This window comes from Argiope bruennichi, chromosome 8 (genome assembly GCF_947563725.1).
Source record: "Argiope bruennichi chromosome 8, qqArgBrue1.1, whole genome shotgun sequence".
In the NCBI taxonomy this organism is placed as follows: Eukaryota; Metazoa; Arthropoda; class Arachnida; order Araneae; family Araneidae; genus Argiope; species Argiope bruennichi.
Genome location: NC_079158.1, coordinates 56,630,271 through 56,656,829, shown reverse-complemented (window position 1 = coordinate 56,656,829; position 26,559 = coordinate 56,630,271). Strand labels below are relative to the sequence as shown.

The following is a 26,559-nucleotide window of genomic DNA, read 5'->3' as shown; positions in this document are numbered from 1 at the left end:
ATACTTTGTTTTCTTCATATATAAGAAATTAACAGAATCAACCAACTTAATAAGCTGAAGCCTTTTGTTTGAAATATGGTTTGTTGTAATCGGATAAGAATACAAGGAAATTCAACAATGTTTTTGTTCCAAGTCTTGTATATTTCTGCATTATGAAAGAAAATAACTCATTAAAGGGATGACTGGGATGGTTTGGTGATAACTCAAGATTCAAGACTCCTCTCTACAAAAGGTTTATGAATGTTTAACTCAACAAGGGCAAATGTTCTCCACTCAACGTGATATGGCAGTCTGGAGACGAGGATATTTATTCAGACGTCATTTTCGTCATTTGATTAAAATGAACATTCCCATGACAAACATAACTACTCATAACCTCTCATTGCTTGTAATTTTATTCTGTTTTGTGATACCTTGCACTTTTCTTTGTTAGAGATACGCAGTGGATTTCAGAACATGCATCATCAGGATGAATAGACATCTATGTCGAAAAAGGTTGCCACTCACAATCATTGTTTATTAGAACTTGAGTGACATCGTGAATCTTTGGATTAAAACAAAATGCCGAAGTGGAAGAGTAAAATCCCTAATTTATTAACAAAAATATGCTTAACTGCAGTTTTCGAGTTTAAAACTTTGGTAGATACCAGGACCTGTGCATTAAGTAGCAGTCTAATTCAAAACATTGGTTTGTTAACTAAAAGTCAATTTTATTTTAACCTTTTGAAATGCATCTGTTACAAATTAGCTGATACTATTATTTCATTCTATATGAAAATCGAGAGCACCGAGATATTAAAGTCGTAAAAGCTATTTTTGTTTTTTTAAATAAATGGCTACTTAAATATAAAACCACGGTTAGTGATTTCACCAAAACTGTCACATACTCTCTAATAAAGGTGTAATCGCCATGTATAAACTTTGCAACCTTGGGCAAAGTAGTGAGCGCCACAAGTGCTCAGGTTTTTATTTTCAGAATCAAGCAAATAAACGTTGTATACACGAACGTTGTGTACAAACGTTGTATAAAGTTCATACAGGAGAAAGTAAAGTATCTACATTTCAATACTCGAGTCATTCGTTTAAGACGAATTAGTTATTGTCGTTTCAAAACATAGAAAATGCAGAGGATTTGGAATATTGTATTTTAATGACACTCCAAAATTTAGAATAGCATAATGCTTGAATATCTGGCAGCCTAGGCAGAAAGGAAGAGCGGGAACACCCCCGACCAACCAACAACGAGGTCTTTGCACAGTATAACCGGAGGGCCCGCAGAACCATTTCACACCACTATTTCCCTACGCCCCAGCCAGCGTTCACAAGCTTGACCCAACCAACTGAGAGTTCCAACTCATGAAGAACAACTCCAGAGGTCCTTCGACCTAAGCCTTGAGACCCGTAGTCATCATTCCCTAAACCTAGGCAGGTGGGACTCCTATTCTGATACTACACTAATGGCAACTCAAACACGACTAAATTTGTAAAGAACAACTACCTTTTGAGCAACTGCAGAATTCCTAATCATGCTCAATATGAGCATAATTAGTCGCAAGTTAATTATACTCAAGATGAGAATAATTAACTTATAAAGGAACACTGTGACGGCATGCTTTTTTGAATTGATAGCATTTTCCTAATTTATAAGCAAACAATGTCACAATTATTTTTGCATGCTTTTGTAATTAAATTGTATTTATGTTAGTTATATATTTTTTTTGTATACGCTTATAGTTTTAAGTCCATCATTTTTTAAGTAGATTTTTAAACCTGTTTTCGACCGATTATTTTAAACGATTCATTTTATTTTCTTAGTGTTTGATGCATTTAAAATTAAACATTGTTCATTAATCGATCTGTTCATGATGAATATGAGAAAATTTTGTTGACAAATTCTTGAGATATTACATAAATTAAGAAAGATATTCTTTAGTGCCCATAAAGTCTAAACGCTCAGTGACTCTATTATCAGTAATCATAGTATTAAAAAAATGCTTTGTTTCAGTAAAAAATATTATTATATTAATTGCAGATTAATCATTTACATTTTAATTTAAAGCATAAATTCTACGAGGGGTAACAGAAAATTAGAGAGATACATATCACGTTATGACTGAAGGCCTTTATAATATTATGAGTGAATTATATGACTATCAAAATTTAAAGTTTTAAAATATTTTGCTGAAGAATCCATTAAAGTCGGAATTGCTTAAAATACTTAATGGTACGACCGGAGTTTAACCCCCTGCTTGGCACAATTTTTAAAAATCGCCAACAACGGCCTTGCGAAATGTTCAAAAGCAAAGGAGCAGATGTTCAATTATAGTGCATAATAAAGATTGCCAGCTTTGGCGCGTTATCGCAACTTCGCGAAGAAGGGGGTTAAACTCCGGTACAACCTACTTAATTATTAAAATTTAAACGAACATTAAGATTGGCGAACCTTCTGGTCGCCAAAGGAGGCTAGTTATTTAATAAAATTGATGAATATATGAAAAAGCAATCATAGATCATTGTTGATAGATCTATTTGTTCATTGTTATTCACAAAGCTGAATCGGTAGCATTTTGGCAAAATACTTCTTAATCTCTGGTTCTAAGAGATATCAGTGTATAGAAGTACATGGGAAAATATTTTTCCTCAATGCCATTTCTACTGCGAAGCTCTTTAAATATTGTCTAACCCCTTTCAGATTGAATATGTTCAAAATAAAACTCAAATATTATGAAATGTTGAAATAAAACAGAATGCATCAAATATGAAAACTTCTTTCTATGATAACGCTAATAAAACTTAAGTCATCACCACTCTATCTACACTACTCACTAGAAGGACATATAAGAAAGCCAATGAAAAGCTGAATCCGTTATGTGCTAAATTGCTATGTCTGTCCCAAGCTGGGCCCATCAACCACCGGACGTAGCGGTCATTTATCGAAAGGGAAGCGAGTGTTGTGAAATTTTCGAAAGAATTACCGCCGCACAAAGACCTACTTTGAATTAGCTGTGAAAAAAAAAGCGTAGTTCAGAGGTCAAGCGCCTCTGCCAGCGTAATCGGCAGTTACAATCACAGTGAGAAAAACTGATGGGAAAATAAACAAAAATGAGCAGTTTGACCATTAGGATATCAGAAGTATCAAATGAGAGATGTGGGTAATCCGTCAAAATAAAAAATAGAAAATTATCTTTAGAAATATTATGCTTTTGAAGTATTCCACACTTGAAAGCGATAAAGTTTGTTAAAGCGGCTCTAAATATTTATCATTTGTTTAAAATCTAAAAATAAAAAAAGAATATAAACAGACTGCAGTTTTTGATAACAGAATAATGTTTAAAGAATTTTTTAGCTAGAAATGAACTTTTAAATTCTTGTGATTGGTGGTAAAATATGTAATAAAAATTAGCTTTAATAGTAAATAAATAAATAAAAACTATTTCATGTAAAATTATAAATAATAAACTGTTCCTTAATTATCGTTTTCTTGTATTAGCATTTATATTCTTTTTCTTCGACTTTAAACAAATTAAACAATGTTACGGAAATTGTCTTCAGTTTTATTTTTCAATAAAACTGTGTTAAATTTGTGAATTTCTTCCGGATATGCAACAAATTCGTAATATAAAGTCAATGTATTGAACATATAATATTAAAATTGCGTTAAATTTAACGGAAATGTTAAGTGATATTTAACCAATTTGCTTGCGATACTGCAATTATCTTTGGTACCACAATTTTATTCATAAAAACAAGATTGTACCATATATTTTTAGTTATTTGAGTCATCTATAATTGAAGAATTCTTAACACCTCTTCTTTATCACATCAGTTTCATCGCTGAAATATTATGTACAGGGATTCTTAACGGATGCTGAATGGATGCTAATTCAGTGACATCGGTTTCGAAAACAAACTAAGAAACTTAAAAATAATGTATGCATTTTTCAAAATCTTAATGGTTTTATCTTTATTAAGAAACGAGATCTGTAAAGTCTTCTAGAGAATTTCATGTGACGCCTCACCTTGTCAAAAAAGAAATCTATATAAACCAGAGAAACTGAAGGAAATTCTCTTTTTGGACTGTTGATTGTAGAATGTGCACTGCAGGTCTTTACTCTGAGTACTGTACTAGCGCTGATTTCTACTTAACTATTTGTGGTCAGCTTGTGTTGTTAATTCCTACAACTGCTCTTTGTAAATATTGGCTTGTTCTGGTTACCTGTCTTCAGTGTTTTCTGGAGTATTCCTAGAATAAAGTGGCTGAATAACAAATCGTTTCTTATTATCCGGCATGTTGAACTTTTTCTACCGGAATCCACATGGTAAATTTTTCCAACAATATTTTATTTTAATACTGGTATGATTTAGAAGATGAAAATTTATTGGAATCCCAAAATATTTATATATTTCTTCATAGGAGCAGATATTCAAAAATATTTAACAAAGAAAAACATTTTTTTAACGATTCTGAATTTGATAAAATTGTCATTTTAGTTTTTCAAATCATTATATTCATTATGTGAAGAATGAGAATATCAAATCGTTTATGAAAATATTTTCAACTATTTTCAGAAGTTTGAATCTTATTCTAGGGTGCAGAGCTTGCTGTTTTCAGAATGGTTTACAATTACTTTTACATGAAGACCAGGGGATTAATCAATGCATGACAATTCCATTAATGACGAAGCAGGAGTTGAAACTTTCATAGGTTTATTTTCACACATATATAGACACGGAGATTTCTAAGCTACCACACAAACACATCACAACACAAAAGACGGGAGAGAGAGTATGTACATGTCGCCGCGTCGGCGTCTCGAATACATCTGGGGAAACAGAATTTCTCCACCGGAAGAAGTCAAAATTCTAACACCAGGCTTACAAAATCTTTTTATACCGGAAAAAATATTTCCTATAAAACAAAATTAACCCCCCAAAAAAAGTCTTAGGATTCTATTAGATTGGGACAATTTGAAAAGTAAATCCTCTATAAAATCACCATTGTTTCAAAGAATGAAAAGTATTTTTGAAAACTAGGAATAACATTAATTTTGAATGTTAATAAAGTTCGAATAGAATAGACTTGTTTTATAAATTCAAACTTCATTTTATAAGTGTTATAAACATTTAAGCATCTTATTAAATTCAAAACACATTTTCTTCTAAGAAGCTTGTCACTAAACTTCTTTTTTTAAAAACAACTAGGAAAATTGTTCTTGGATTTTTCACTCCTCATCACCATTCTAAAGTTAAGCATATTAACAATTTATAATAAAAAAGCAATAAATTTTCAAAAATTGATATTGTGTGAAAAGAAGTTGATAACTGTCTTTTGCTTCTTTTTAAAAAAAAAAAAAAAAAAAAATAGCAAGAAAATTCAGTTTTCGGCATTTATGCGTTTTAATTTTGATCTTTCCAATATGTCAGTCAAATATTTATTTTTGTTTACTATCAGTTTTAGGTGAAATCTTCAAAAGCAATTTTAAGAATTGATGTTTACTTCTAAAAAGATCGATTTGCTTCAAATAACAATGTAACGAAAACTATGACGACGATAAATTAACAAAAAATATCAAAATTTGTCAGTTATTATAATTGGTTTTTAAAACCTTTACTACAGTGCTTTGGTTGTACCCTGCATTGAATAACGTTATTTTTTAAAGTTATAAGCTAAAATTAAATCACAGAAGTCTCATTTGATTAGATAATTCGATATTTCGATTCATACATTTTGAGTAATATGTTGCCTCTATTATCTCAAGTGTTCTATAAACTCTTAGTTGAAACAACACACGACAAATACCAATATACTGTATATGTATACCCAAAACTGGGAAGGGAAGATCGTGTAATTAGATGGAAGAGAAAACAACAAAATTAAGGGATTAAAAGGGTGGGTTCAAACTATTATAAATGTCGATTTGAATCCGCAGTTTCAAAATTGTCTTATTTAATCGTTACAAATCGTTCTTTGATTTGCCCTTGCCGATTCCCATGTCATTTCTTTAAATTGCCCTTGCAAATGAAAAATATATAAACAAATATTATCCAGTAAATAATGCAATATGATATGGATCAAACCAAGTAGAATCTGATCCCGAATTTCCAATCTTTACTCAAATAATTTTTTTCAAGTAAGTACCAGTAATATCATGTGATTTATTAACATTATTAATAAAAGTGATTACAAAAATTCTCTAAAAAGCATTTTTACAAATCTAGTTTCATAGAGTCTAAAGTAGTGAACTTCTTGTTCACTGCTTTGCTTGCGGTGGTTCAATCTATCTGGCTATCAAACAGTAATACAAAAAAAAAACATAGATCTCTCTTAACCAGCAATACTAAAATAAGGTATAAATATAGCTGTGCGAGTTAAACAAAACTACATATATAGATAGATGTAATAAATTAACTATTTATCAAGTAAAAGTAAGGTGTACTCTGCATTTTTTGAGCCACTGTATATATTTAATTCTTTTAGAAATTGTTAAATAGCTATTTTAAACCTATACAAAAAATTCCAATTAAAAAAATAGTGGCAGAATAGATTATAATTTTATTTTATTTCAAAATCGTCTGCGTTCTCTCTCTCTCTCTCTCTCTCTATCTATCTCTCTCTCTCTTAAAGAATGTGTAAAGTTGGAAATCGGCCCAGTCATTTAAGAGGAAATATGAAATTAACCTATATGTATGTACATAGTCACAATGACTTTTATTTATATTAAAATAAAAAAAACGCACACACACGTTATTTCACATTTAAGGGAAAAACAAAATGATAATATTAAAGAGTAAAATGATAATATTAAAGTGTTAAAAATTTGGATTTAGATGGAAATTTCGTTTTCCAGTAGGACAACGACTTCAAACAGAATGCACGTAACGTCAAAATATGTGTCTTTTTTCATTCTAAACAGCAGTTACATATACCACCATAGTACCCCGGCATCAATGCCATTGAATATTCGTGGACCACACTCGAAACAGTGGTCCAAAAACACAAAATTAGAACAAAGCCCTTTTAAAACAAGTGGTGCAAGAAGAATGGGGTAAAATATCTTCAGATACCACCAAAAATGGGTCGAATCGGTACCACGACGTTTAGAGGCCATTATAAAAGCAAAATAGATGCAACTAAATACTGACACGTTCTTTCTATGCGAGATATTACAAGAATTTCATTGATGTATTCTTAAATTTTTGAGGCAAAATTCTGCGTATGTTTATTTAAAATGTTTCTGAAACTTTTCAATTTAGACGTTTTCCGTTGATTTTTTTTTCATTTTTACTCTAAATGAAACCATTTGTTATGTGTAAAAATAAAAACATGTTTGCACTTCCCGGTAATGTGTTATTTATATTGAAAGTCGAATTTATCAAGTAAAAGTAAGGTGTACTCTCAATATTTTGAGCCACTGTATATCCTTCATTTTCAAGTGATTACAAGTGACCAAGGTTCGCATTCTATCAGTTAAATGGTGTAGTATAATAAAAAATATTTTGTGGATAGTAATAATTTATACAAAATTAGTTTTTACATTAAAAATATTATTCATGAAAGTATTTAAATGCAGAGCAATGCCGGATATGCAACATTATACTCGGGCATATATTTATATAATTTTCAACATTCAATTGCTAGAAATGAATTGAAAAATATTGTCACATACCTACGTTTCTACAAATTGTATATCTATTCGGTTATTCAGAAAAATCCGAATATAAATAATCTATTTCAATTCGGAAAATAATCTATTCCGCGTATCCTGCTTCTGGTATATCCCGTTGCTGCCAAATAAGAGATTTTAAAATAACACAGTTTGGAATTTTAGTCTTTACAAAATACTATTTAACAAATGAAATAATTGCTAATAATGAACTAATGAGTAAGCATGAAAATGAATTGATAAAAAAAAAATCTCTAACCTTTATCTCATTAGACGCTTTTAGACGGTATCATCTTAGATTACTGTACCACCACAGCCGCAATGTAAACAAATCTGTTCAAATAAAGCTGTCACTGCATGCTCGAAACAAACGATCCGATTCTTGTTGATCGTTTCACTTCTGTTCGCCTCTTTTCTCACTTATATTAACTGCATATTCTGCTGCTGCGTAAATAATATAATCTGGAATTGTGCAATATCCTGCCGCAAGAGAACGGAGAAAGCTTGTGTGAAGTCTCAGTTATTGATTAATTAAATAATTACTATATATCTATATATATATAATTTTCATTTTAATATTTGCTTTCAAGTATATTCAAATTTCTATTAAAAATATCAGAATCATTTCATGCATAATTTAGATTTAAACCAGATAAAATCTTGCATATATTTCTAACAAATATTCATTTTTAAAAATTAAAATTAAAATATTTATTATGTCTTCAAAATAACGCTGATTCAAATGTTTACTCTTTCTACTTTCAGAATTGCTAATTGGCTGCAACGTTTGCAGATAGTTCCTAATATTTTGAAATGAAGCTATTTGTTATTTATATGCCCAATTATGATGCCGGCGTCCTGGCATAGAGGTAGCGCGTCTTTCCTGTAATCTGGGTGTCCGGGGTTCGAGTTCCGGTTCGGGCATGTTTCTTCTTTTGTGTTCTATCGCCCCCCTGTAAAAAGGGTTTGTGCAAGCGAATGTGATGCATGAAATAGCTAAGTCGTACTTTTGGCCCGGGTTGGAGCTACTGAAAAAACAAGAGACGCACACTCGGCTCACTAACAGATAACTGTCAGCGGGTTTGTAAAGTGCCATAAGTTGCAACACAACAACAGTATTATGATGTTATTTTACTCTATAAGAGTAAGCGATAAATACATTAGATCACAGATTACAACGAATATTATAATTTTTTAAAGTGCTGGATACGCAGCTGCTAGATTAACTCCTTGACGTACGAATTTATTTGACTTCCTGATTGGATGACACATCTATTTTAGACATTTATTGTTATTTTGATTTTTATAATAATATAAGGAGCATTTGAGATAGAAGCATTTCTAAGTAATTTTTGCATTTTTAAATACTTATTTCTGTCCCTTCATTGCAAACTTAAAATTACAAATTCAGTACTTCGATTCGCGCATCAAACTTGTCACTGTATGCGAAGGGGTTAAAATCCCGTTTCGAAATTACAAAATTTATATTGGAAAGGAGCTCATAACTTTGAGCAGTGTTTGAAGGACGATCCGGCATTTTATTCTTCAAATTTCCAAACCACATCAGTGCGAGAATGTTTAACCCACTACATTACATACATGTGACCATGGCATATATAAAGGCCATAAATGCTCCTGAATAAAATGTCTATTTTAAGAATGAAACTTTACTTACATGTTATAATATAATAGGATAGGAATATGAATCAAATTATGGGTTTGGAAAATATGTCCATCCAGACGATCCGTGTTAACAATATTTGAGATCTGAGTTTTACTAATTTACAACGAAATTTGTAGTAGAAAATTTCATAAACATTGTTAGAATGCTTAAGAAATTAAAAAAAAAATATATTATTAAATCATTAAGATGAAAATATATAGTAGTCTTAAAAATAAGCAATAAAGGCCCAGTATTTTAGGAACAAAAGAATTATATACTGGATTTTTCAAACGTAATAACAATTACACAGAAATATAAATAATATAAAGAAGAGACATTAAGATATACCTATCACATTATTTCGCAATAATATACTTACTAATTACTTCTGTAAAGTAAATATTCAACAAACAGGCATAAGTGGTGTCCCTGAAACTTTCTCGCAGCATGCTCTTTAATAAATATGCTTGAATATTGCTAATCGAATAATAGTTATGAAAAATATCATGAGATTTTCGGCGATTCATTGCTGGGATGCTATTAATAGACAAGTACTAGAAAACATAATATGTATTTTAGATGCCTTTTTTTCCAACCCACTGAAGCCAAAATCACATATAAAATTTCATAAATTCAAATCTTTGCATTTTTTTTTATTTATTGCTTTAACATACCTGTGAACGTATAGACAGACCAATGGTCCACTTTTTGACAATTGTGATTCAAAATTTGAAAAAGTTCTACAATTTACATGATAAAGCAATGAAAACAATTTCATCTCTCTAAACTGTTACGTTTTTGAATGATCGCGTTTACGCACGAAAAAATACAAACCGACAGAGGCCAAACCCTTGGTGGATTTCATTTCAAATTTGATAAGATCTACATTTTAGATGCTAAATCTATTTTTCTAAATTTTATTTATCTAGCTTTTTTTCATTTTTTTTTTTGGTATTGTGCTCACTTGTATTCGAACTGCCGAACAGACATATAATAAATTTGGTGTAATAAATTTGGTCCATAAATTTGGTGTAATAAACGATATACCAAATTTCATCCATCTAGCTTAATGCGCATTTTATCATATTCATGGATAGATTGATTTCATATTTCATATACGAGAAAGTATAATAATGTGGAGCGAATATGTAACGAGCAGAGAGATTCTGGAGAAAGAAAATCGTGCTTTGAATTTCAATTCTATAAATGAAGCTTTTCATATGAATTCCAAACATGATTTTCCTACTGTATTTAATTGGTATTTAAATGACATGCATTCTGCTATTTTCTGAACTTCTGTTGAATCGTGAGTTTTCGCTTTTAGAGTGAAGAAAGGCTTTATGAATCCTGAAACATGAAGCTGGAGCCCACTTCCTCATAAAATTTCTTTGCCATTTTTTGTGTCTTGTTAGCTTATCGAAAGGTGATTCTTATAAATTTTTATAGCTTGCACAAATATATCATTTATTCATGTAATAAGAATCATGCACCTTTTGATGACTACGTCAATATGCAAAATATGCCCTATAATAAATAGTAGATCGATGGGTCGTTTCTCAAATGTTGGATAGAGGAAGACAGTTCCAATTGGAAATATGTTCATATCCTGTTTGTTGCTTCGATCTATAAATGGACTACTGAAAAAAACTTACCTAATCTATACTTTTATATCAACGATCGCCCTATAAAGCATATTTAGTAAAGTATATTTGACATACTAATATTTTAAATTTAAGAAAATATCAGCAATGCTTTTCTCAAAACTTTCTCGTAGGTTCTCCTATAAATGTATTTGTGCATTATTAGTCGTATACATTGGTGAACAATAGCTATGAAAGAACAAGTTAGCATGCGATCTTTGGTGATTTTAGGGAACAATCAATCGCTGAAAAGCGGTTAAAGCACGAGCACCAGAATACCAAATTTATATTTTGGATACCTTTTTTTTTTTTTTTGACCGACTCAAATTAAAATTTGATGCAGAACTACAATTTTAACCACAAAAATCACGTACCAAATTTCATATATTCTTAGACAATCCGTTTTTGAGTCATTGAGTTTATGTGAAAGTAAAGGCCAAACCAAATTTCATCTATCAAGCTCTTTTCATTTTTTAATATTCTTCATTTATTAGAAGATGGACAGACTTCCTCTGATTGGAATCTGTTCGAAATTTGATGTAAATCTACGAATTTTTGGTATGTATCAAATTTCAGGCAGCTGTCACAAAACAATTTTGAGTTATAGTGTTCACAGACAGACTGAAAGACAGACATAATTCCAAAAATGCATTCTAAAGAGAAGTTTGAAACTTGAAGATTTGTCAAATTCTCGACTCGAATTTTTTTGATATTTAGAATACTTTCTCTTTGCATACTTTGTACTCGAAAAAGTAAAAAGGCTCGATTAACGCCAGAGAACTATATCTCTGAATTATGTTCTTCAATGCCATGCAAGATATTCATGGACTAGCCCAATGTGCATGATTGCTTGCCGCGGGCGTATATATACGCCTCCCTAAGTCAATGTTTTAACTGCCCCTGGCGCATATATACGTCTCGCAAACTATACGTGGCACTGGGGACCGAATCTCGCAAGTTATCCACGGCAGGTAAGGGGTTAAAGAGTATGCGTGTAAATTTTGGGAAGGTTACTCCCATTGGTTTCAGGTGTGCATTCATTAAGTGAAACAGAATAAAATATAATTTTTTTACGCCATTCAAAATACTTCTAAAAGTTTCAGTATGGTTAAAGTTAAAATCTAATTATAACAGTTTAGAAATCAGAAATTGCGCTATGTGTAAAGTAGCCAACCTATTTATGCAGAATGCCAAATGCAGTCAATGGCAAACCTTAAGAGTGCGTCAGGTATAGTGAAACAAATAAACTGTCAAAACGTTATTTTATGATACCCCTCGTGACTTGAAAGTAATGGGGGCAGATGTCAATTGAAGATGTCTTCAGGAATCATGAGTATTCATATGAAATAAAAATCGTCAAAATCGGTTCCGAGGTTACGACTGGGATAGTCAGTCAGTTATTTTCTTAATGCAGAATATATAGTAAAGTAGAGTTTTTGAAATTTCTCCCGAAAATGAAGAGATGTGGCACAGATAAGCGTTAATAATGTATCTAAAGGTTATGAGTTTTCATTTAAAATAAAAATTGTTAAGATTTAGCCAGTGTGGGGGGGGGGATTTGAGAACTGGAGTTTTTTACTTTCTCGTATATGTAGTATAGAGAAAAGAAGTAATCGTCAAAAAATTCGAACACGAAATTTTGACGAATCATTACATTTCAGACATCACTGAGTTCGAAAAACACACTTTTGGATACTGTCCGTTTGTCTGTCTGTGACAAAGATAACTAAAAAACGCTTTGAGCTAAACGTCTGAAATTTGGTATACAGTGTTTACACCAAATTTGCAGATTTCTATCAAATTTTAAGTAAAATCTGTTCAGTGGAAGTCTGTCTGTCCGGCTGTTCGAATATAAGTCAACACGATAACTACAAAATGAAGAAAGTGTGGTGGCAACATCATAAGCCAGATAACAACCTCCGGAGAGGAGTGTACACTTTTGTCTAGTGGCTTTATTACTCGGCTATGAACTCTAACGTTGCAAGTTCGAACCTCAAACTTGCACAGAAGAAGAAAGATAAATTTCGGTATACAGATTTACCATATATATTGTAAACACGTTTTAAATTTTGAGTCAAATCCAAAGAAGGGTTAACTGTCTGTCGGTGTCTACTTTCAGAAACATATAAATGTGATAATACAAAAATGTAATGATTTAAATATATCACATTTGACATGAGAATTTGTGACTACCATTGTAGTTATTTATCATTTTTAAGCGGTTGGGAAAAACGCATCTAAAGCACAAATTTGATTTTTGTACACTATTAACGCATGCCAGGGATTAATTACCCAATAACTCGCCAAGATCACACGATAGATTCAGTAAAAATGCTAAATTCCCGCCAAAAGTTAATATTTCGTAACTGTTGTACGCCAATACTACGTAAAACATTTTCTGGCATGGCAAATTTATTAGAGAGTATGCGAGAAAGTTTTGAAGAGACCACTCCCACTGGTTTCTTTTGATTTTTTCTAAATATTTAACTTTTTTTTATTTACCACTGCTTTGAAATGCAAAATTTAAAGCTTGCCGTTTTCATATCCACTAATTTCTGTTCTACAGAGCTCTAAATAGGAAAACTGTTGCCATCTGCTGTCAAATTATATAAAAATAGCTCATTCAAAATAAGGTCAAAATTAGTGCTAGAAACGTTCGGTTATCCCAAATTGGATAAGTGGAAGTATCCAAGAAGTAGAGAACTGTCCTATATAACACTTTGAAAAGCATTGATCATGTCATCACAGGAAACAGAACTAATGGCATTGTCGTTTCAATTTTTTTTCTCTCTCTAACAATTAGCAAGGCGACGCTCGGTTCGTTGTTTGACAGTTCATAACCCTCTTGATTTATTATCCATCCAGGCGCAATAATACCCGGAAGCAACAAGAAGGTCAGCGCCAAAGTCTCGATTAGACAACAACGTGAGAAAAGTCGCTGCGACTGGATGGAGAAATCATTAATGAATCTCATGATCCTGGAGATCCGCATAATGTCTTTTGTTTTAAATGTGAAATTGGTAATGATTAGAGTTAGAAATTCTCACGAATAATTATTTCGAATTTTGTAAGCTGGAATCATACGAGAAATGCATTCCCTGCAAGTGCAAGCTTGCCAAACTCACAGTCTGTAAAAAAATAACCATCGCGAGAGGTCTGTCCAAAACTTTCTAGTATACTCTCAAATAAACTTGTCATGCCAGAGAACGCCTTATATTAGCGTACAATAGTTACGAAATATTGACTTTTGGCTTGAATTTAGCTTTTTTACTGAATCTGTCATGACAACCTTGGCGAGTGATTTGGCGATTAATCTCTGACATACGGTTAATAATATCCCAAAACCGAATATTTTTGGACATGTTTTTTTAACCGATTGAAACAAAGATTAGACATAAAACTGCACTTGTAATCAAATTTGATGCATCTAAGTCACTGCGTGTCTGAATTACCGTTTTTACATGTTTCTGAAATTGAAGACCGATAGACAATCAGCTCTCTGTTGGATTTGGCTCCAAAGTTGGCAGGTATTTACACTGTAGGTGTTAAATCTGTGTACCGAATTTTATATATCTAGCTCTCTTCGTTTTGTAATTATTGCGCTAACTTATATTCGAATAAGCGGATAGATAGACTTTCTTTGAGAAGATTTTACTCATAATTTGATAGAAATCTGCAAATTTGCTCTAAAGACCGTATTCAAAATTTCAACCGTCAAGCTCCAAACGTTTTTGAGTTATCTTTGTTACAGATAGACAGACGTTACGTATTTTTCGAACTCATGGAGACCGAAAACGTGAATAATTGCCAAAATCTCGAGTTTGAATTTTTTGACGTTTACTATACTTTCTCTATACTACGTATATGAAAAAGTAAAACAATGTTAGAAAAATAACTTTCTTCTAAATACTCGGCATATATTCCTTGCTTTTATCTCTTCTTTTCCAGGAGAAATCTTTCTCCATTTGCTTTGATTCCTCCTTCTAGGTTAAATCCGGGTGGATCATAATACCTCTTTTGTTCAACGGGAAAGATAACTTGTTTTTTATAGGACCCTCCATTATTGATGAACAATATACCTGTAGCGGATTGGGATGAGCGAGGACAGAACCTGGGACTTTGTGGTCCGCAGCCGAGTAACATGACCACAATACAAAAGCAATTGCTCGGCAGCGAAGCTGTTAACTGGCTTATAAAGCTATTCACCACAGACTCTCCCTCCAGTGAGTCGAACGATATAACTGTTGAGTGGTGATGAATTTATTAGCTGTTGATTCTAATGCGCCGGTACCCATTTGAGTAGCGCTAAGCGTTATGGCGAGCGTGTGTGGGTGAGTGGTTGCTGTTGCTGCGTCAAGTGAGTCTGACGACTTTGGGTTGCTGTGGGTAGATGGCGCCACAACAGCTGTACGAAGGTTGAAGGTTCATCGTCCGAGGTCTCCAATGTGGCGGATTGAATTGAGCGAGGATAGAACTTGGGACCTTGTGGTTCGTAGCCGAGTAACATGACCACAATACAAAAGCAATTGCTCGGCAGCGTAGCTGTTAACTGGCTTATAAAGCTATTCACCACAGACTCTCCCTCCAGTGAGTCGAACGATATAACTGTTGAGTGGTGATGAATTTATTAGCTGTTGATTCTAATGCGCTGGTACCCATTTGAGTAGCGCTAAGCGTTATGGCGAGCGTGTGTGGGTGAGTGGTTGCTGTTGCTGCGTCAAGTGAGTCTGACGACATTGGGTTGCTGTGGGTAGATGGCGCCACAACAGCTGTACGAAGGTTGAAGGTTCATCGTCCGAGGTCTCCAATGTGGCGGATTGAATTGAGCGAGGATAGAACTTGGGACCTTGTGGTTCGTAGCCGAGTAACATGACCACAATACAAAAGCAATTGCTCGGCAGCGTAGCTGTTAACTGGCTTATAAAGCTATTCACCACAGACTCTCCCTCCAATGAGTCGGAGGTGAGTCGAACGATATAACTGTTGAGTGGTGATGAATTTATTAGCTGTTGATTCTAATGCGCCGGTACCCATTTGAGTAGCGCTAAGCGTTATGGCGAGCGTGTGTGGGTGAGTGGTTGCTGTTGCTGCGTCAAGTGAGTCTGACGACTTTGGGTTGCTGTGGGTAGATGGCGCCACAACAGCTGTACGAAGGTTGAAGGTTCATCGTCCGAGGTCTCCAATGTGGCGGATTGAATTGAGCGAGGATAGAACTTGGGACCTTGTGGTTCGTAGCCGAGTAACATGACCACAATACAAAAGCAATTGCTCGGCAGCGTAGCTGTTAACTGGCTTATAAAGCTATTCACCACAGACTCTCCCTCCAATGAGTCGGAGGTGAGTCGAACGATATAACTGTTGAGTGGTGATGAATTTATTAGCTGTTGATTCTAATGCGCCGGTACCCATTTGAGTAGCGCTAAGCGTTATGGCGAGCGTGTGTGGGTGAGTGGTTGCTGTTGCTGCGTCAAGTGAGTCTGACGACTTTGGGTTGCTGTGGGTAGATGGCGCCACAACAGCTGTACGAAGGTTGAAGGTTCATCGTCCGAGGTCTCCAATGTGGCGGATTGAATTGAGCGAGGATAGAACTTGGGACCTTGTGGTTCGTAGCCGAGTAACATGACCACTATACAAAAGCAATTTCTCGGCAGCATAGCTGTTAACTGGCTTATAAGCTATTCACCACATACCAATTCTCAAAATCAGTTCTCAATATTTTAGGGAATGCCCACATTCTAATTACCAACGCTCTATTTTTTTTTCCCCCTTCCTACATCACTTTAAAAGTCATCATGCATAAGTTCTCCAGTCATGCATAAGTTTGGTTTTTGCGCTTTATCTGATTTTTTAAAAATTCTTTAAAATCGTATTTTATTTGCATCTGATTTTTTACGGACTAACAAGATATGGCATTTGATAGAATTTTTTTAACAAAATTTATAAATAAATAGCTTCAGCATCTGCACTTACACCAATAATTTGAAAAGTTTCCGCAACAAATCTAGGTTCAATGTTGATTTCTTTCAAAACTTCCCTTTTTGCGATATCAATCAGAATACGTTTCACTCCTCTTCTATTTTTATTTTCAATCAATCCATCATTTTAAAATTTTTCAATGAATTTCTGGACACACGTTTGGCTTCTACCAATCATTTTAGCTATTTAATGGCAGAATTTTCATTTTTTAAATAATCTTAACAAGAATTTCCTTACATCAAAACTGAATTCTTGACGTAAGGAATTTTTTTAATTTATTGTATTCTTAATAGAGAGCCTGTACAGTAATCGAAAAAAATTATAACTTGAAATTTTGACGAATCTCCATGATTTAGACATCCATGAATTTCGAAAAACATATTTTTGAAAAATATCCGTCTGCCCTTCTGGGACAAAGATAATTCAAAAACACTTTGAGTTAGAATGTTGAAATTTGGTACACGATCTTTACACCAAATTTGCAACTTTCTAACAAATTTTGAGCAAACTCTGTTCAAAGGAAATTTGTCCAAATATGAATAACTACAAAATTAAAAGACTTAAATCGATAAAATTCGGCGCACATATTTAACATCCGTAGTGTAGTCACCACTCAAATTTTGTGCCAAAACCATCAAGGCTTCGGCCATCTGTTGGTCAGTACTTCGAGAAACATGTAAACGCGATAATTCAAAAAGGCAATCACTTAAATATTTCAAATTAGGTATAGGATTTTGGGACTACAAGTGCAGTTTTATGTCAAATCTTTGTTTCAATCGATTGATTAACACGTGTCTAAAGCACAAATTCGATTTTCGGATACTATTTACCGCATGCCAAGAATTAATCGCCAAAACAATCGCCAAGGATGACACAACATATTCATTAAAAAATGTTAAATTCACGTCAAAGGTTAATATTTCATATCTATTGTATGCCAATTCCATGCAAGGCGTTTACTGTGATAACACTTCATTAGAGAGATGCGAGGGAGTTTTGAGAGATTTCTTCCGCTCATTTATTTAAAAGTTTGACTTTAAGCTCATCTAACAAACGTCGTCACACAAAAATAATCATTGAAATGGTGTAAGATAAGATTACGCAAAATTAAATTTAAATAGCAACCAAGTAGAAAATATTTAGAGGTAGTTAAACGCATTTTTCAAAAGTGTATTCTGACCACAAAATTTGCTTATTAAAAGTTGTATAATATATGATTTGCAATGAATTCTTTTTGTGCGTAGAGTAGACTCCCGATTATCCGCGGGCGGGTTATCCGCGCCTGCCGCACTAAGTTTTTTTTTTTTTTTTTTTTTTTTTTTTGCTTCCAAGCAAAAAGAAAATGCTTCCAAAGCAAGAAGCAAACACAAGTGACTGATTTCTTCAAAAAGGTGCAGTTTTACAGTTACGCTTTTGTAATTACATAATACATTACAGTATTAAAACAGTACATATGTATTAATTTTTCTGTGAATCATTGACGCCTCTCGTACAAAGCACTTTTCTGTTTTCATTAACAAAATGCATTTTAGGTTAGTTTTGAGTGATATACTAAAATATTAAGCGTTAGTTAAACATTTCCTGCTGTTTATTTTACGTTTTATGGTACATTTTTCAAAGTTGGAATGACTGTGTGTTTTCTTTTGCTATACCCGTTTTTAGCTTTTTTCGGATTATCTACGATTTTTGTTATCCGCGGCGGCCGCGCCACCCAATTCCGTGGACAATCGGAAGTGTACTGTATATACAAAGGAAATTGCCCATAATTTAATGTCTCTGTAAAACGGTTTGTTATATATATATATATATGCTTATTATTTACCATAGAAAGAGCTAATTTGCCCAAAACACGCAATGCATTCCTCATTGTTTGATCCATTATGGATTATCTGGATGCTGGGCGCCAGCATTATGGAACGCCGTTAGAAAAAAAAATTTACCCCATTTGCATCGTTTTTTGAAATAAAAATATCATAAAGGAACGAAAAAAATAATACCATTACGCCCCAAACGCCATCTGCATTTACTAAATTATTGATAATAATCGGAAGCGAAAAATTATATTATACTCCGTGGGCCTATACCCTCTCTAAGCCAACGACTAGTTGATCTCTCTTCTATGATCGAATATCCAGCATGAAGAATAATGACATTTGAACTAAAAGGTTAGGAATTACAATGAATATTTTTTTGCCTCCAAACCAGGATTTATTAATAACACAGCTCAAAATTTAACCATCAGATGCTTCTACAATTCCCGAAATGAAGCCTTCTATAGAATGACACTTTGGTCAAAGTAATGGCTTTCAAATAATTAGTATACTGACATCCAAATTTAGTCAGAATAATCTAGATTATCTAGAACAACAGGGGATTCTCACTATATTTACTATTCTCACTATTTTATCCGAATTTAATCAGAATAATCCAGATTACGTAAGACAGTAGGGATTTACACTATATTTTGTCCCTGCTAGATAAACCCCTTGCTAACTCCCTCAATATCTATAGCGTTCCTGGCTGAAATTCAAAAGATCTGAATTTACAAAAATTCTTCAGCCCACTTCAGCCGAAATTTCGAGTCGACCAGAAAAAAGAGGGTCAAACTTTCCCTCTTCCGTGCCTCTTCCGAATCCTAATCTAATTATCGAAAGTGAAACTATATCCGTTTAACTGGCGGAAGGAAGAGCAATTATTTCGCTTTTAATAGGCCAGGCAGGGGGAAATCTGGAAAACCATCATTTTCGGCCTGACTTTGAACTCGATTTGGTGAACATATCGACACCATCTTTTCGTAAGCATTGGGAGGAATTTTATATGTAGCGATATTTTCAGTTCTCGTTAAACTCTATCACTTCATCTATATTTGAAGGCCAAGAAGGAAAAAAAATAGACTGAAATGAATTTGGTAGAAAGCGTTTTCAGTTATTTATCTCAAGTTATTTTTTAATTGCAATCATCATTAATGATGAAGCGATAAACTAAAATAGTTCGTTGGATATTTCTTTGCTGTTATAGTACATTATAATATTTTTACTGAAAACAAATTTCAACTCTTGCTTCATACCATATACACTCGATCAATCAAATACGAAGACAGGGAAGGTACAAGAAATTACAATTCTCATTATATTAAGTATTGTAGGGGTTACATAACTCTACTACCTTCTCTTTTGATGCAACAGATGGTGTTACCTTATTAATATCAAGATATATTTTCCATGATTCTTCTTAGGAATCATTATTAGATTGGTCGTGAAGTGAGTGTCGCGTGTTTTCGTGTTCGTGTTTGTTTTGTGAAATGTGGAACTTAGAAAATAATCAAATAACTGTTTCCTGAAATTCATCTATTATTTCATCCACCTCATAATAAAGTTATAAAGAATCTAGACCATCTATAGTATAAAATTTTAATGTTCTGCAATCAAAAATTTAGGTACACAATGTCAACTAAATTTTAATTTATATATCAAAATATCTTAAAACTCGATCTGGAGTTAAGGATTTTGATGAGAAAAAGATTTTTAAGCAACAAAAATCAGAAGAAAATAAATTAGATGTAAAACACCTGCCACTGGAAATGAGTTGTAAAAATTGCGCCTTTGTTATCATAAGAGTTTGCTTTTATGGTTGTTAAAATTTGAACCATTGCGCGTCACCTGCGTTTTCAACAAAAGTCTTTTCAAAAAAGAATGCTATTTGTGTTTTCGTTCTAAAGAAGAGGGACAAACTAATCAGGTGTGTGTTTTCATCGTTTCTTTTTTGTCTACTTATTAGCTCAGCAGATGACATTTTAATGAATATGCTTAGACAATCTGTGCTAATTAAAGTTTTCAACAGTCTGTAATTTAGCTTCTCCAAAAATTTTCAAAATTACTTTTACGCTGACTGTTTCACAATGCCCTTTTTTGATTTTGTAGCTTTTAAGTTTATCTTTCGATATGAAAAAATAATAAGGAGCCACGGTGGCCTGGTGGTAAGGTCTCGGCTTCGGAACCGGAGGGTTTCAGGTTCGAGACCCGATTCCACCGAAGAACCGTCGTGTAAGGAGGTCTGTTGCACGTTAAATCCGTCCTGACCAAACGTCCTCCCGCTGGTGTGGTGTGGTGTGGACAGGGGGGTGCCAGATCAGGTGTCGTCCTCGTCATCTGACCGCGGTTCAAAATGACGAGGTCCGTCCCAAAATAGCCCTAGTGTTGCTTCAAACGGGACGTTAATATAACTAAACTAAAACTAATGAAAAAATAATAAAGAAATAATGATAAAATCGGTAACTATTATCAAATATATATTTGTTCAATTCTTAGCATTTCAAAAAGCATTTTTTTGGCTGATGCTACTTTGAAAATCACATCCTTATTAAAAATAAATATCTAACAAGACTGTTACGATAGCTTCACGATGTTGACCACCATTCATAATATCGAACATCGTGAGATGTCGTACAATATCTTCTGCTAACTGGAAGGGTAGACCATATAGGTGAATAGATTACATCACCCAACACCCCTGCTGCAAGCAGACAGAGAATTGATGTGAAATCAATTACTGATGAAAATAGTTTTCAAAGCTCTGCTGTGTACATAAAAAAGAATTCAAAGCTTAGCAATCTGTGACTGATTAAATATTATTAACATCATTATTTGTTGCAATTAAAAATAGCTGTAACACAGGCTTTGCATCTAAATAATAGATACTTATCAAGTTTTGAACAAAATTCGCCAAATGGTTGACAGTGGACGGTCAACCATTTGGCAAATGCCTGTAAACGCAATGACTTAAATCAATGAAATTCGGTATCTTATCTTGTGGCTACAACTGTAGTTCTATGCCAAATGGTGGTATCAATCAGCTGTCAAAAAGACATTCAAAATACATTTTCTTGCCATGGATTCAGTAAAAATACTAGATTCACGTCAAAGATCTATATATTTTAACTGTCGTTCATCAATGTCAAGCAAAGTTTTGCATGTTTTCTAGAAAACTACCCGTTTTCTTAAGCTTCAGACTATAGCTTGCAGAGCATCTTAAATTCTCAAGACTAAAATAATACTCCAATCAATTTAGAATACCATCGGCTTGTTTATTCTTTCAACAGCGTATCTTAGAAACGTTGCCAGATTCCAGGAGGTTTACAATTGATCATCAGCTATTATACAAAAAATAAACGAAATAATATTAACAAAATATGTTTATCAAAGGAAAATTCGTTTGCTTTTACTTTTTAATAATATTTTAACAAAATAAAAATAGTAGCAGTTATAAAATGTCTGAAAAGGAATCGTCTGCTAAATGTCTATTAACAGATTTAGATTATGATATTTACCGAACAGAAAGCAGTCCTTATCTAAGATGTACAATGCGGAAGAAGGAGAGGGGCATAAGACTTTTATTGCAGAGTATGCAGAAAACTTTCAGGAAGACTAATCCCGTTGGTTTTTGAGTAAAATTCTGTTTGCACTTTAACTTTCTCCATGAAATATATTTTTAAAAAGATTGTTTTTTAATGAAAACTTTGTTAACTTGATATTAAAAAAACATAGATTTGTTTTACCTTAGAGGTACAAATATTAAAGTGTGACTAAGCAAAAAAAGTGTTATGCGATTAAATAAAATTAAATATATATATATCTCAGAGCTTATTACAAACCATGCTTTAAAATATTTTAAATATGAAAAGAGAATAATATTTATTGGTAAATATTCTTTCTGTTAATTGTGTAATGTAAAAGTATATACAGAATTCAACAGCTGATGCAATCAAACTGATGAAGACAAAACAGGCAAATCATCTAAACATTAATATGCAAAAAAACTTATGATGCTAATGAATAAGTAAATAATTAAAAATCATTGAAAAAAGATATTTTGATCGTTCTGGTTTTGACTTAAGAGAAAAATGGTCAAATAATCACCTCGGGAAAAAAAATTGCAATAAAAATACCGGAATCAGAATGTTGTATACATAAATTTTAGTTTCAAATCTTAAAATTTTTGAGGAAAATGACAAATTTTTAAAAATTTCTCACCTTTTAGTAAATTAAGTCAGAGCTTTCATTCCTTCAGAACAACAATTTGTTGTTCACTTCGATGGAGGATAGATGTTTTTTTCTTGAATTATTAGTACAGAAGCTACAGGAAAATACTTGCGGAAAATCAGCCAAAGCAACACAAAACATCAAATTTTTAAATTCGGATGATTTTGAATCACCATTACGACTATCTGCAGATAGAATTTTATGGCTCTAAGTACAAAAGATTTGTCAACACATTAGAAATACACGCACGTACATACACAAACACGCCCTTTTATATAAATATTACAACCAATATTATTAAAGATTTATTTTTACCTGAATCTTGAACATATAATATTCCAATTCTATATCTTGTTCATAAACTGTCAATTTGCTGTCTGGAGATCATATTATATGACACTTTAATAATATAAAAGAGAACTGATGTTTTAATAATTATTAATGAAAATAAAGATCCAGCAATTCTGAAATGGCAGTTAAGAACCTCGCACTTACAGCAAACGATTTTAAATGTAAGAATATTGGATTTTGGCAAAATATATTCGCAAAATTCCAGTTATTCATTAGCTGTTCAATGCCAAACTCTATTACTGAACAAAAGGAAATTCGTTGCTTTGTTTTGTTCAAATATGCAAATAAAACAAGGCATGTCTACTCGCTAAAACTCGCATTCGTGAAAAAATTGAAAGCACGCAATATTTCATGATTCATGTATAACAAATATTATTGATGAAAGGGGATATTGTATGATCGTCGATAAAATATACAAAGCTTTTTCCAAAGGGCTATTATTACTAAAAAACACGCAAATAAAGTAAATTTTCATTCAATGCTATTGGAAATATACCGAAGGCTAAACTCTTAAAACAAATTTCCTCAAATAAGAGAAAAAATTATGTTATTTTGCATAATAAAACCGTTATCTGTCAATAATTTTATAGGAGAAGAAAAAGAACATACTTTTTTCTTTTTCGTACACAAAATAATGAATAATTTAGATTTGCGATAAACCTAAACTTCGCTATCATTTCGTTTTAGGTTTTTCTAAATCGAAAAAAAGTCAGTTTTGCAATTACAAATGTCTATCAGTCTATAACTCAAACACACAATGAGCTAGATGGAATAAATTTGGTATTAAGTAAAATCGGAGATGTGTATCATATATTGGCCTATATCCATCGTCAAACTGATCATTGATCAAAATGTCTATTCATGTACACGCATTGACTTCTACGACCCGCCTCTAAGGCACGCGCATAAAACTTAATGATCAACGCAATGAAAACTAAGCGGCATCAACACTGGTGAGAACTGTGGTTGAGTCCTAAAAGCCATCACCGGCCACGGACCATGCCTTCCCGTGGGAGGTGGTACCGTGGTCGATAGACCATCATTTCTATACCCACCAGGGAAGTTTTCGATATGGTGGCTAGAACCAGCCACCATATCGAAAACTTCCCAACCCCATTTCTGAGGTCCCCCCCCCCATTGGGTGTCTATTCATGTAAATGAGAACGGGATAGCTTATAAAAGCAGCAGATAAATTATTCATCTGACTAAAAACTGCGTTAATGCGCAATTGTTTTCTTTTATTAGACATTTTTCATCAAAAAAGGATATGTCAACAATTTTCTAAAATGCAGGGTAGTTCAAAAAGAATGAGCAGATTTAAAATATTTATTTCTAATGATCGACAATGGATAGAGAAACATATTATGCATGGCAGGTTAGAGGAAAAATCACAGTTTTATTTTGATACATTCAACATAAGCTCTATTTGTTTTCCAACAAACATCAAATCGGAAGTCTATTTCTTGCCACATATGAAGTAACTGGTTCCTAATAATTAAATTCACTACTGTAACGATTCGATCCGCGGATCTGAAGAGTAGCAGGTAAAGGCGATACATATGCAATGTCATTTATATCTCCAAATTGATACAGGCTACATTTCATAGTGTTATTCTCAAAAATAGTTCGGAAAGCGCTCAAAAGTTTCATTTAACGTGCAAGAATGACCAGTGTTGCCATCTTCTGTAAATTTCTTATGTCAACTTATATCCCTTTATGGCGAGGCAGTTCTTCATTGAATTTACAAGGAAATACATGCTGCAATGCAAAGATAAATTTAATAAATGTGTATTGCAAGACTCAAAATTGTTCCTGAGGTGTCGTTCAATTCGTCAAAATACCAAGAACAGCGCACTTTTTACTGAGACTATCCAAATGTTGAGAATTCAGTTAACCACGTGATATCCCTGGGCGGAACTAGCTGCCAATCATGTGTCACGTGGTCTCCCTGTTGTTGTTTAGTATATTTTTTTTTTTCTAGCAGAAGCGAACTGGACTCCTGTACTAGAGGGAGTGTTATCTCGACTCTCGGATCCCGGCTCTTTTCGAGAGAGTTTTATGTGTAGTTCTCTAGGCTTTCTACACTAAGGCGTATTCATGTGCCTTTTGTTGTTATTGTTACCAATAAACCCCAGAAAAGACAACATGTGTCTTCAAGTCATTTCACTCCAGAACACAATCTTCACTATCGAATAAATTATTGTTCAATCAAGAAACGCAACGATAATTTTACACCAAATGCATTAGATAAAACTTTGAGTTGTCCTCTGTTCAGTGATACATTGTATTTGTATCTACTTTTTGTAGCTCATTAGAAGTAAATATATTTTATCTACACCATTTTGAATAATCATGAATAATTAAGCTTATCACTATTAAAAATTTCGTGCTATTTAAATGTAAATATGTTTTTTTATGAATTGTATACATTATTCTGAAATATTCTTTGTACAATTGAATTTACAGTTCGTTATTAACTACATATGCTGCTGGTAGTCAAATAACTCCGTATTGTTCGTTTAAGGATCCGCGACTAGCACTTTTGAATGATTTTACTCTGCAAAGTGATAACACGCAGTAAGACGAGCGCATTTCCAGAATTCTTTGTGGGGCCTTTATCTTGAAAATTTAAATTTAATTAAACTATAATTATTAAAAATTTATTGCTTGTATTACAAATTTATTTAAAAATAATAATGCTATGTAGTATTTTCTATAAAGCATTGAAAATAATCTTTTCTTCTATAATTAAACATCAATCATAAAAATAAGAAAAATTAATCCTTTATTGCTTGCTTATTTTGAGTACTAGTTATACAAGGTATTCATAAATGAATATACTAATTTTGCAGCTTTGTATAGTTAAAATTGGTGTTGATTTTTTTTTTTTTTTTTTTTTTTTTTAGGCTATATCAAAAACAGGTGTTTGTTCGACCATTACCAACTGACACTGACGAATCTAAGAAAAGCGTATCTGCAGCCTTTCAAAACTTCACACTAAATATGCTAAAAGGGTGTGGAATGGTTTGTCATACTGCTTCGTTATCGTTCGTATTTCTGGTGTTTGTTATGCAATTTCATACCTTTTTTTTTTTTTTTTTTTTTTTTTTTTTTTTAGAAAATGCATTCCACATCTTACTAAATTTGCCATGCAATTCTCTTTTTACTTTCTGACATATATAATATTAAAAAAAAAATTTGTTATCAACAAAACATTCAAATTCGAG

General features: G+C 32.9%; 1 protein-coding gene across 2 annotated transcripts in view; it reads right to left on the bottom strand.

The window, feature by feature from the left end:
• The window catches only part of LOC129980974 (galactosylceramide sulfotransferase-like), a 98,495-nt gene extending 90,422 nt beyond the window's left edge, over positions 1-8,073 (bottom strand). Inside the window, exon 1 of one of the 2 annotated variants that reach the window (XM_056091530.1) lies at positions 7,924-8,073. The gene's annotated coding sequence lies outside the window, so the exon portion shown is untranslated. The remainder of the gene's footprint in view (positions 1-7,923) is intronic. The other variant, XM_056091531.1, reaches the window with a different exon arrangement.
• Positions 8,074-26,559: the final 18,486 nt, after the last annotated feature.